The following is a 12,938-nucleotide window of genomic DNA, read 5'->3' on the forward strand; positions in this document are numbered from 1 at the left end:
TGGGGAAGGGAAAAATGGGAAATTATTGTTTAATAAGTTTCAGTTTGGGGAGATGAAAAATTTCCAGAGTAGATGGATAAAATAATAAATTTTATATTATTATATTTTACCATAATAAAAACGTTTAAAAAACTCTTTCATTTCAGGTAGATATCAAAATGCAGATTCCCAGGCTTTGGACCCAGAGTGAGTCTGACCCAGGACTCAAGCTGTACACACCTGAGAATCGTTGCCCCTTCCTCTCCTCACTGAAATGACATTTTGAACCTTAATTCAGTTTTACTAACCTCCCCATCCCATTTAGTATCAATGGAAACTATTTAGGATACACATTATTATAAAAACACTATTTAATTTTTGTATTCAATAAATCACCTTCATAGATGGAAACCTTGACTTATACCCGACTGCTATACTAAAAGAAACCCCTGGAAGACCACTTCACAGGTTCTGAAACCCTCATAAATGTATGTCCCTAACAATCCAAGGAAATAGTTTAGAAAAATCTCTTATTTTTCTCTCCTCCCCTCTTCCACCCACTTTAAACATGAAAATTTCCACTCTGGCCTCTTTTCTGACCAGAACTGTGGAAAAGTGAGGAACACAAAGGACAGCAAATTCCGCTATAGTCAGGGATATTTCTCCTGATTTGAAATGATAATGGAGCGATGGGGGCCCTTACGCAATCTGCTCAGATTGGCTCTTTTGGAGGCATTCTGTGAAACAGCGCATTCCAGCGTCTTTAACATCTTCCGTACTGAGACAGCAAATCTGCCTGGAGTGACAATGGACCCAGACAGGAAAAGTCAAGGTCTTGTGGTACAGCAGTCTTCTAGAACAGAAGCCAGAGCTCAGACTCTAATCATTCTGCAGGCACTCCTATTTCAAGCAGGAGTAGATACACGGTCATGGCTACCAAACTCCTCTGCCGGGCATTCAAGGCCTTGCCTCACCAGATAGTCTCCTTCATTCCCCTGCTCATCTCTCTATTTCCCTTCACAGAAGGTCAGACTGATCTGTTATCTATTTGCCACCTAATATCTTTGCGACCCCATGCTGCGATTCATGGGGTCGCAAAGAGTCGGACACGACTGAGCGACTGATCTGATCTGAATAACTCTGCCTCAGTGCCTTTCTTCATGCTGTCCCCATGGCCGAGAAAATTCTTGCTCTAGATTCCATTGATCCAAACCCTTGTTGTTTTCCCCTGCCACCTCCTTCAGGAAGTCCTTCCAATTGTCCCCAGAAGGAAATCATCTCTCCATCCCTTCCAATCCAGTAACTTTTCTGTACCTCTCTTACAGTCTTTATCACATTTTACTTTGTATTTACCCTGCAGTATTTATCATTTTCTATTGTTCAGTTTTTATTTCACTTACTTAAAAGCTCCTTCAGACTGAAGACTGTAGCATTGCTCTCTGTATTCTAACTTTTGTGGCAGACACCCCAGATTGCTATTCCCCTCTTCTATCCTAAGGGATCTCCAGAGTCTCCCCAATAACAGACAGGCTACCTGGCTTCAAAGTCCATGAACATAGGGGTGCCATGGGACACCCCTAAAGTGCACAGCACCATCCATTATTCTTCTATTATTAGAAGAGGAAATCATCAAGTTGGAACAAATATCTGTTTAATTCTGGCTTAGGAAAGGAAAAGATCCATTGTTAAAAAACAAGGAAGAGGTATCATTATTTTTGCAAAAGGCTGAAATTCCTCATCAACTTTTTATAAATGTATGTTTAAAAGGGCATTTGTTCAATTACTCTTTGCTGACCTCCACCTATGTCTGCAGCTGGTGTGGACATAATCTCTTAGGGTACAATAAGCCAGAACTCTAGGAGAAAGAAGACAAGGCAAGTCCAAGGGAACTCAATGTGCCAAATGAAGAGACAGTTAGCACACTGCTAAGCCGAGAACTTTCTGGAGGGAGGAGGTGATCCTTGGAGCTGTTCTTTCTGTCACAGGACAAACAGAATTTGTTGGTTTTGTAGGCATGGGGGTGGGGAAAGCAAGAGTAAGAGGAAAAGCAGCTTAGAGCAGAGGAACAAAATGTAATCATCCAGGGGAGGGGGGATGGGAGGGGAATGGTCAATCATTGCCGTTGTCAAGAAACCAGAGAGGGAATTCCCTGGTGATCCAGGGGCTAAGAGGGTGCCCTAGTCAGGGACCTGGATTCCACAAGCTGCAACTAAAGCCCGGTGCAGTCAAATAAATTTTTTTTTTTTTTTTAAAAAAAGCTTTTTGTCCACTTCAGCCTGCTCCCAGCCAAGGCACACAGACCTCCACATCAATCTTTCTCTAGCCAAATTAGGTACTCTGTGTTTATGTGTGTGTGTGTGCACTGGACAAGGGGTCGGCAAATATTTTTTTGCAAGGATCAAATAGTAAATATTTTAGGCATTGTGGGCCATACAGTTTCCATTCCAGCCACTCAGAGCTGCCAAGCCACATAAAAGCAACCAGGGACAGTATGTTTTTACACTGTATGCCAATAAAACTTTATTTATGGAACCGAAATTTGAACTTCATATGATTTTCAGGTGTCACAAAAGATTATTCTTTTGATTTTTTTCCCTAACCGTTAAGTAAGCCAACAGGTTATATATGGGTTTATACCATATGTACTATAGTAAAGGCAAGAAGCCATGCCAGGGAGTGATAATCCCTACATTTTGGGTGAGACCCCTCCTGTGAAGGGAGGAAGGGGATTGGGATTGGGTGCAGTTTGCAAGGGGCTTCAGTTCTCTCATGTTTTATTCCTTATGTTGGCCCATGGACACAGGGGTATTTGGAAAAGTACCATTTCTTGTACTTTTCAGTAGGTCTGAAATATTTCAATAGAAGTAAAAGAGAAGGCACATAAAATGAGTGTGCTCCAGTTCATTTCTGTTTGCACTAATGACTATATCAGTAACAAATAAACAAACAACATTTACCCATGAAAAGCTTTTCTCAATTTTTGAACTGCTACATGAGTTTCCCTCAGGATCTCAAGCACAAAGAACTAGGTACCTGGCAACAATGTATTCACATCTCTTATCCAAAACATCTTGATTTTATTTCTGCCTAAAGCACTTTCTGTTTTCTAAAACAGCACCTTGTGGTCAATTTAGTATACAAATTGCTAATACAACTTCACAAAATGGCACATTTTTAAGGCAGGGAGCTATGCTAGGTCCCCAACAGTTGCTTTCTGAAAATTCTTTTGTGTATTATTGCATAGCAGAGTAGTGTGACAGGGATCAAAAGATTAGAAATAATTTCAATTAACTCCTTCTACTAATATAAGTAGCAGAATAACCATTGAATTTTGCCTCAATTTATACTGGAAAACAAGCATCATTGACCAAAATTACAGAACTTTTAAAATGCTGTTTTAAAGAATCAAAACATCACAAATGCTCTGCAGGAATGAAAAGCTGAAAATGATGTAATAGGATAAGGCAATAAATTAAACTATTTCTAAAAACCTTTTGACTTAGGGTTTCTATATTCTTTTTCTACCCACTCTCCAGCATACTTCTGTTCTGTGCTTTACCTGCAAATGTATTATATCAGCATGTCTTCTGTCTGTCAGTCAGAAGGAGAATCTATCTTTATAGGGCTCTGATACCAATAAGTTCATCATCTTTAACTTCAGCAAATAGTTAGAACTGACAAAGATTGTGCTCTATAACTAAAATAATTATTAGAAAAAGATATTCCTAAAGTTCTGATACCCGCCAAAAGAGAAAGCAATAAATTCAGCAGGAGAACTTCAGAACCCAAACAGGAAGTACCACCTCCAACCCAGGAAAATGGGGATTAAGTTAGGCTGATCCTTAGTACAGAAGATTAAAAATTGCCACAGAGCCTTTGTTACACTCCTCCCACTGAATGGTGGAGTGTGTTTTCCTCCATTTGAATTTGGGTAGGCTCTGTGCCTGCTCTGACCTGAAAGTGACCCTATGCGAGGTTCCAGGCCCAGGTCTGCAGAGACTGGCAGCTCTAATGTCCTCTCTGGGCACACTCACCCTTGGAGTGCCTGGCTGACATGAAGAAGTTCAACTACCCTGTAGGAGAGACCTTATGAAGAGGTTTGAGATTATCCCTGCCAAGGTGCCAGACATGTGAGAGAAGCCGTCTTGGATTCTTGAACCAGACAAGCCACAAATTGATCAACACCAACAAGTTCTTTTTGATGTATATATCCACATGAAGAATGTCCCTGCTGAGCAATGCCCGAATCACGAGAGATGACAGGTATTCATTGGTGGTTGCTTGATCTACTAGGAAATCAGAATAGTTTAATGTACACCAAGAGACAATTGAACCTACGGCTGATCCATGTTGATGTATGGCAGAAATCAACACGATATTATAATTATCCTTCAATAAATTTTTTTAATTAAAAAAAAAGAGATAATTGAAGCCCTTGCATCATTCTGAAAATTACAGACTAATGTAACCCCTCACTTAAAATTTCTGGAGACCAAATTCTCTGGTGGTCCAGTGGTTAGGACTCTGCACTTTCACTGCCTAGGGCTCAGGTTTGATCACTGGTCAGGGAACTAAGATTCCACAAGCTGCACAGTGTGGTAAAAATTACTTAATTGATTAACTTAAAAAAAAAATTCTGGAGAGGTGACTTTCACCCAAAACAAGGAATCTTAAGCAGTATTACTCTTGAGAGCAAAACTAGGCCCTATATAGATGAAAGTTTTTATGAATAGGCTAATTTATTCTCTTATCCTATTATATCATTTTCAGTTTTCCATTCCTGCATAGAGAAGAAAGATTCTAGCTAGATATAAGGGCTTCCTAGTAGGGCTCTCCATTCTTAGCCTGAAGTGTCTCATGGATGAGGTATCATGACGATGCACCCACCACTGTAAGAATTCAAGGCCAAGATGGAAACAGGAAGCACAGCAACAAAACCCTGCAAGTTTGGAGTCAGAAAGACCTGTGTCTAGATCTGTTTGGCTATAATTACCTCTGTGTTCTAGAGAAAGCTGCTTAACCTCTCGAAGTCTACTTGCTCATCGGTAAAATAGGAATATTAACAATAGCAACTCTGGCAGCTGTAATGAGCACCTGGTCCCTTGCGTGCTCTCAGTGCACATGTTATCAGAGCATGATTATCACTAATGCTGCAAAAGCATTCCTACATTGGATGGAATGTCAAACCAGAAAGCCCCTGTGGTCCTGTCCAGCTGAAAAATGGTAGATGTCCACCCATGGACAATTTTGCTTAATGAAAGCTAACTGGAAGCAGCCAAAAACATTTTCAATTACAACTCAATCAAGTCAATGGCATTCTCTATTAACTTGAGGTCATTTAATTTGTACATAAGCCCTTAATTATTTAGACAGAAAAGAACAATTAATTTAACTCACGTGTCAAAAAAGTTCTGCTTTACTTGTTGGTTGACTTGACACAAAGAGTTACAAAGCTCCATGGTGGATTTATCATGTAGATGGCGCACCATTCTCTCTCCCTTAGTGCCAGCTTCCTCTGTTCCTCTCTCTTCCTGGAGACCCAAAGTTCAAGTACAAGTGCCATTCCCAGATGGCCCTGAGTCATAGACAGGACTTAGAGGAATAGTTTCAGCTCAGGCACTTACTAGTCCTGTGACTTGGGGCACATTAAGAAATCTCTCTGGGCCTCAGCTTCCTCATCTGGAGAATAGGGATAATAATGAACCCTCATAGAGATGTTCTAAAGATGAAATAGAATAATGACTCCATATGGTTCATATGTTGTAAAACAAAATGCCTTTTTCTTAGTAGTTATTACTTTTACAGCAAAATCATGGCAGGTAATAAATTCCAAGACAATGAAGCCAAATGAAAATGGAGAGAAGCAGCTCAGGGTCTTAGATTCACCATTAGTTTCTCTTCTTAGTTTTCATAGTTTGCTGTTTATTTCTTTCTGGAACAAGATGTTTTAATTTAAAAATTTCTCTTTGGGGGCTTCCTTGGTGGCTCAGTGATAAAGAATCAGCCTGCCAATGCAGGAGACATGAGTTCGATCCCTGATCTGGGAAGATCCCACACGCCTCAGAGCAACTAAGCCTGTGCACCACAACTACTGAGCCTGTGTTCTAGAGCCCAGGAACCACAACCACTGAGCCCACAAGCCACAGCTACCGAAACCCACGTGGTAGAGTTTGTGCTCTGCAACAAGAGAAGCTACTGCAATAAGCCCGCACACTGCAATGAAGAGTCGTCCCCACTCTTCGCCTCTAGAAAAAAGCCCGTGCATCAACGAAAACCCAGCACAGCCAAAAATAATTTAAAAAATTAAAAATGCTTTTTGTTAATTGCTTTTATTTTCTTCGTATGTTTTAAAATATAAACTTTATTGAAGCATTTCATATGTACAGAAAATGCACAGATTAAAAGAGTATTTCTCAATGAATTTCACAAACCGAACACGTGTCACCAGAACCCTAGAGGTCCCTCTTACGTCCCCTTCTAGTCATCATTCAGCCAAGGCTGACAGCTATCCTGACTTCTAATTCATAGACATGTCTCTTTTTGAACTTTAGGTAAAAGGGACTCATATATTTTATGAAGCCAGGGTTCTTTCACTAAAAATCAGGTTTGTGAACTGTGAACACATTTTTACATGCAGTAATAGCTGCTCATTCTCACTGTATATAGTACTCTATTTTTTAAAAATTCATTCCACTATTGATGGATATCTCGGCTGCTTCCAGTTTGGGGATATTTTTAATGATGCTTCTAAGGGCATTGTGAAACTTACCTTTTGGTGAACATATGTAACAGATTTCTGCTGGGAACATACCTGGGAGTGAAACTGCTGGCTCATAAAGCATAGATACTTTCAGGTTTAGTGGGTCCTCTTTTAGGCACCTGGCATTTTAATCAGTGCTTATTTTATATCTCCTCTCCCTGCTTCCAGGATCTCACTCTTTCATTTGATCTCATACAACAAGCCCCACTTAGTTTTGTTAAAAACTGAATCGATCATGTTTGTTTCAAAACATTCTGTGATTTGGAAATGTCATTCATAACACTGTCACAATCAAGGTCTTTCCTCTTTGGCCTTCATCAATCATTTACTCATTTAACAAGTAAAGTTCCCAGCCTTGAAGCACCTCAAATCTGACAGGGACACACTAAAAAAGTAACAGCAAAGTAAGACATATTAGAGCCAAGTTCTGGAGAACCCAGAGGATATGGGAAGACTTAAGAAGGGAGGAATTTTATGAGCTGGTGATAAGAAAGAATGGAGAGAGAAGAGGAAAGACAGTCAAAAGAACAACAAATTGTAATGAAAAAGCATGAGTTCAAGGAGAAGGGAAGCATGTTTGATGTGACAACTCCACGGGGTACTGTGGTAACAAGGCACACATGCGGCTGGAGCATGGACTGGAGCAGGGTTCTGAAGGGCCTATACAGTGTCCAAACCTTACCCTGCAAGCCTCAATTTCTCAATAAATATGACACATCCTACTGGTGTGCAAGCTGCTTTTAGGTGGTAATAAGTGGAGGCACTTCAATCTAATGGTTTGGTGAATTTAAACGTGCATTAGAAAAATACTAGTTTTCCGGTTAATGTAGGGAGATAAAGTTCCACTTTAAATAAATGTGCCTAAGCAAAAACAAAAGTGAGCTGATTTAAAGAAAAAATTAAACACTTATACGGGTAAAACATATGGGGAAAATTATAAAGGCAGTAAGCAATGACTGGCATTGGGAAACTAACATAGAACTAGAGGCAGTTTTAAAATAGGGGAATGATGCAGTCAGATGTGTCTTTCACAAAGACAATTGTTGAGTACAGGATACTCAGTCTCTGGCCTCATTTATCTCACTCTCCTGCATCCCTCTTGCCATAGACAGTTCTTCAGAACAGGCTTGTCTTGTCCAACGACCCTAGCTTCACAGCATATCTAGGTGGTTGAACAGTGAACTCCAAAGCCTGGCTGCCTGGATTTGGTCCCCAGCTCTCTACCTGGTAACCTGGCTGACAGCAGGCTGGTAACCTGGGCAAACTGTATTTCTGCTTTATTTGCCACCTCACTGGGTTGTAATGAGGATGTGAAATGTGCCTGGCATTCAACGGGTACTACAGCACATACATATGTGTTAATTTATATGATGGGTTTTATCTGCCATAAAATACACCCTCCTTTCTATGCCTTGCAAACCCTTGTCCATTTATTCAAACTTCAGCTGAAACCAAATGTCCATCAACTGATGAATGGATAAACAAAATATGTTAATACAATGGAATATTTTCAGTTATAAAAAGGAATGAAACATTGATATATGCTACAACATAGATGAACCTTGAAAACATACAGGCTAAGTGAAACAAGCCAGACACAAAGGTCACATATTATATAATTCTGTTTATATGAAATGTCCAGAACAGGTAAATACGTGGAAGACAGAAGGTAGATTAGTGGTTGACAGTGTGTGGGGGAAAGGGAAACAAGGAATGACTACTTGAGAGGCACAGGATTTCTTTTTTGGATAATGAGAATGTTCTGGAATTAGATGGTGGGATTAGATTGCACAACTTTGTGAAATACACTAAAAACCACTGAATCTAACACTTTAAAAATGGTGACATTTAGGGACTTCCCTGGCAGTCCAGTGGTAGAGACTTTGCGTTCCAGTACAGTGGGTATAGGTTTGATCCTGGGCGGGGAGCTAAGATTTTACATGCTTCATGGCCAAAAAACCAATATATAAAAAAAAAGCAATGTTGTGACAAATTCAATAGACTTTTAAAATGGTCTGTGTTAAAAATATCTTTAAAAAAAATGGTGACATTTATGGTATGTGAATCACATCTCCAAAAACAACTACAAAATTCAGCTAAGGTATCTGCCTGGTAGTCCACAGACTAAGATTCCCAATGGGGCCTGGGTTCCATCCATGATTGGGGAACTAGATCCCATATGCCACAACTGGGAGTTTGCATGCCACAACTAAAGATCCCGCCTGCTGCAGCTAAGGCCCGGTACAGCAAAATAAATAAATAAAAAGAAAATATTTTTTAAAAAATTCAGGTAAAAGACCCTGTTTCTTTCTGAGCACCCCCTCCTCTGGAGCTCTTGTCCAGACCGTGTGCCCTGTTATATTATAGTAAGTTGGGAGAGGTCGTGGAAAAGACCCTGATGCTGGGAAAGACTGAAGGCAGGAGGAGAAGGGGACCACAGAGGATGAGATGATTGGATGGCATCACCGACTCAATGGACATGAGTTTGAGCAAGCTGTGGGAGCTGGTGACAGACAGGGAGGCCTAGTGTGCTGCAGTCCATGGGGTTGCAAAGAGTCGGACACAACTGAGCGACTGAACTGAACTGGAAGACATCAGCTGTCCCCACTGGAGTGTAAGCAGCCTGAAAGGCAGGGAGGGTAGGTGATTCATCTACAACTCCTCAGAATTTATCAGAATGACCAGTACCCACTAGTTGCTCCAGTCCATGCCTGCTGATAGAGTAAGTAGAACCTTACCATTTGCGGGAAGAGCAGACTTGGAGAATACTTAATGTCCCCAAGTGTCCAGGCTCTAAAGTACCAACCCAGTGACCAAAGATCTTATGCCCCAACGCGGGGGCCCAACCCCTGTTGAGTATTAAGACTGTGTACAAAACAGCATAAAAAGCCCTTTCTTCTGCCATCGAGATTGAAACAAGCTTAGACTTGGATTTCTTTTTCTCTCCTGTCAACTAGGCTTGTTTGTGCCCAGCAAACATGCAAATCCTGAACTTAGAGATTGTTGGAGCAATGACAATCTCTGCTCTGATAACCACTGACCTGCCAAAGCCGCTGTTAGTAAAGGCAGGTACAATTCTAAGATCCTGGCAAGGAAGCCACACTCTGGGTGAATCCATGTTATGAAATAAACACAAGTAGCAGAAACCCTGCAAGCAGGACAGCGGTGATGAAGTCGAGTGTCTTACATGAACATTCCTTAGAGTTAGTCTGCTAATCCCGCTGTCATCGCTGAGTTGAAAAAACAAGATGACATGAAACATGTGAATTATCTGCAGTGTTTGGATACATTTTCACACCTCTTCTTATATCCACCTTTGTTTCAGAAGGTAGGTGTGAAATAGAAAAAAAAACAAAAAACCAGAAGATCAATTTAGAAGGCCTGAGTTAGACTGTGGGTTCCATGTGAACTGTTCGTGTGAGCCTCAGTGTCCACCTCTGTCAAATGGAGACCCCGAAATTACAGGGACAGTGCAGGGATTAAGTGAGCTAACATGAAGGAAAGTAATACAGACTTTCATTTATGGTTCAAGGACAACTAGTGAAAAAGCACAAGCACATTATTCAAAGGTACAAAAAGTTTGACAAGTAGGAACCCAGGTGATTTTTCCTTCTTTTTCAGTTTCCATTTTTATTTATTTTCTATAAATTACATGTTTTGCCTATGAGATGTAGTTCTATTTCTAAAGTTTCTTCCCGCTTCATCTCTTTCTGGGGTTAGGGATTCTCCCTCCAACTGGCAACTACCTGTTTTTCATATCTCTAAGTCTCTTTCAAGACTCAAGAATCATATCTACCTAGAGGGGTGGAATGAGGTGGGAAGTGGGAGGAAGGTTCAAGAGGGAGGGGACATATGTATACCTGTGGCTGATTCATGTTGAAGTATGGCATATACCAACACAAAATTGTAAAGCAATTATTCTTCGATTAAAAATAAATAAACTAAAACAAAACAAAACAAAGGAATCACAGCTAATTTCAGAGCCAAACTGCTAGGCTTTGAAATCTGGTTCTGCCCTTACCAAGCAATGTAACCCTAGCCACGTTACTGGATCTCTCTGAAGCTCAGTCTTCCAGTGTGTAAAATGGAGAAAATACTTGTATGTACCTCATAGTGTTTTTATGTGAATTAAATGAGTTCATCTTTGTAAAGTGCTTAAGATAGGAGCAGGCACTTAACACACGCTATGTAAATGTTAAGTACATTAAAGGTCTCACGTTTATGAGGAGAGGAGTTTCCTAAGGTTCCCTCTTCCCTGCATACGCCTCCTCAGGTTAAACAGATGCTACTGATCCCTAACAGCATCTAGAAGATTTCACGGCACTCATTTTTAATGTTGTCAGTCTGTCTGTACTAGCCTATAAGCTCCTTTAAATCATATCTGTTTTTATTTCTAGAAGATAAATGTATTTGACACAAATATAATAGACACAATAAATGTACACAAAACAAATGGTTTTCAGTGAATCACTGGACGAATAAATAAATACCTCTATCACAAAAGTGGGGGAACCAGATTTGATCCCTGGTCAGGGAACTAGATCCCACATACTGCAGCTGAAAGATCCTGCACACTGCAGTGAAGACTGAAAGATCCCAAATGCAACAACTAAGATCCAGCACAACCAAATGAGTAACAATAAAAGGACTGAGAGGACTGAGAGTATTTCTTATCCATTTTGTATCTCCAATGTCTGACATAGAACCTTTTACTCCATGAATAAATGGCTGAAGTTATTACTACTAGAAAGGCCAGCAAATCACATAGAATTTTGAAGAAGAGTTTTGGAAGCAAACTTGAAAGCGTTGATTCTTGGGCAAAACCACAGATCATCTTAGGTTAATCGGGACAACTTTCCATCATAACAAAAATATCATAGATGTATATATCTACATTTCCAGTGCCACGAGAGGAACAATGAAAATAATCAAGCATTCAGAAAACTAAGATCGCGGCATCCAGTCACATCACTTCATGGCAAATAGATGGCAAAACAATGGAAACAGTGAGATACTTTATTTTGGGGGGCTCCAAAATCACTGCAGATTATGACTACAGCCATGAAATTAAAAGATGCTTGTTCCTTGGAAGAAAAGTTATGACCAACCTAGACAGCATATTAAGAAGCATTACTGTACCAACAAAGGTCTGTCTAGTCAAAGCTATGATTTTCCCAGTAGTCATGTATGGATGTGAGAGTCGGACTACAAAGAAAGCTAAGCGCGGAAGAATTGACACTTTTGAACTGTGGTGTTGGAAAAGACTCTTGAGAGTCCCTTGGACTGCAAGGAGATCCAACCAGTCTATCCTAAAGGAAATCAGTCCTGAATATTCATTGGAAGGATTGATGCTGAAGCTGAAACTCCAATACTCTGGCCACCTGATGTGAAGAACTGACTCATTTGAAAGGACCCTGATGCTGGGAAAGACTGAAGGTGGGAGGAGAAGGGGAAGACAGAAGATGAGATGGCTGGATGGCATCACCGACTCAATGGAATGAGTTTGAGTAAACTCCGGGAGTTGGTGATGGACAGGGAGGCCTGGCGTGCTGCAGTCCATGGGGTCACAAAGAGTCGGATACGACTGAGAGACTGAACTGAACTGAACTGATAGGGCACAAGCCTCTTCAGAACAGAAAGATTAAGACCGAGAAAGAAAAGGACTCATGTCAAAAGCATGAAGGGTCAAGAGAGCCACGTGCAGGTAAATCCGCTACCTTGAGAAGCCTGAAAGTTAGCTTTAGAGGGAAGAAAAGTAAGTACTTCTTTAACAAGACATAGTAAATTGTAGGGGCTTCCCTGGTGGCTCAGATGGTAAAGAATCTGCCTGCAATACAGGAGACCTAGGTTTGATCCCTGGGTCAGGAAGATCCCTTGGAGAAGGGAATGGTTGAGCCAGTTGATCTTAAGGGTAAAAGGAGGGAAATGGAGATAAAGTCCCTGGAATTTGAGAGAATTCATTGATGATGAATCCATAATATGTGGAGTGTTGGATAATGGTATCTAGGGTTTGAATCTGACATTCAAAGAGTGTAATTAGAAATTCATGAATTACACTATACAAAATATATCCTACGAAGTCTGCTAGAGGCAGGAACAAAGGCTCTGATCTAACAGGGTATTTGTAGAGCTTTTGGGACCTTAAATGACCTGACTTAGCATAACACAAAAAGGTGTTCTTTGATTGTAATTAATTTCT

At 40.5% G+C, this 12,938-nt stretch overlaps 1 protein-coding gene across 6 annotated transcripts in view; it reads right to left on the reverse strand.

Annotated features, from left to right (window-relative positions):
• The window catches only part of RBM47 (RNA binding motif protein 47), a 176,332-nt gene that overhangs the window by 147,004 nt on the left and 16,390 nt on the right, over positions 1-12,938 (reverse strand). The gene's annotated exons all lie outside the window — the stretch shown is intronic.

This window comes from Bos indicus x Bos taurus, chromosome 6 (genome assembly GCF_003369695.1).
Source record: "Bos indicus x Bos taurus breed Angus x Brahman F1 hybrid chromosome 6, Bos_hybrid_MaternalHap_v2.0, whole genome shotgun sequence".
Taxonomy (NCBI): domain Eukaryota; kingdom Metazoa; phylum Chordata; class Mammalia; order Artiodactyla; family Bovidae; genus Bos; species Bos indicus x Bos taurus.